This window comes from Echinops telfairi, unplaced genomic scaffold (genome assembly GCF_000313985.2).
Source record: "Echinops telfairi isolate 266 unplaced genomic scaffold, ASM31398v2 ScPeMD7_693;HRSCAF=1115, whole genome shotgun sequence".
Taxonomy (NCBI): domain Eukaryota; kingdom Metazoa; phylum Chordata; class Mammalia; order Afrosoricida; family Tenrecidae; genus Echinops; species Echinops telfairi.
Window position 1 is genome coordinate 3,782 of NW_022104591.1, and position 360 is coordinate 4,141.

The following is a 360-nucleotide window of genomic DNA, read 5'->3' on the forward strand; positions in this document are numbered from 1 at the left end:
TGGTGTATATGGCTGTCACACCTGCCTTGTGTGGTGTATAGCACTCCCACAAAGGGCAGGCTGGAGTACCCCCTGCTATTTGGGTTGATTTGCCCTAAGCGGAGAGTAGTGACCTGGAACCTCGTAGTGTCATATGATAGGAAGAGTGGGAGAGAAGCGGAGAAAAGGGGGAAAAGAAAAAACAAACAGGGAAAAAGAAGAAAGAGAGAACAGAAAGCCAACACAAACCTGAGCATATTGAGACAGACTGCAGAGGGAAAGATAGAAGGGCGAGTGACAAGTACTCCCTCAACACAAGAATACTTTCTTCTAGTAAATTGGCATTCTATGATGCTCACCTTCCCGACACAACCGCTGAAG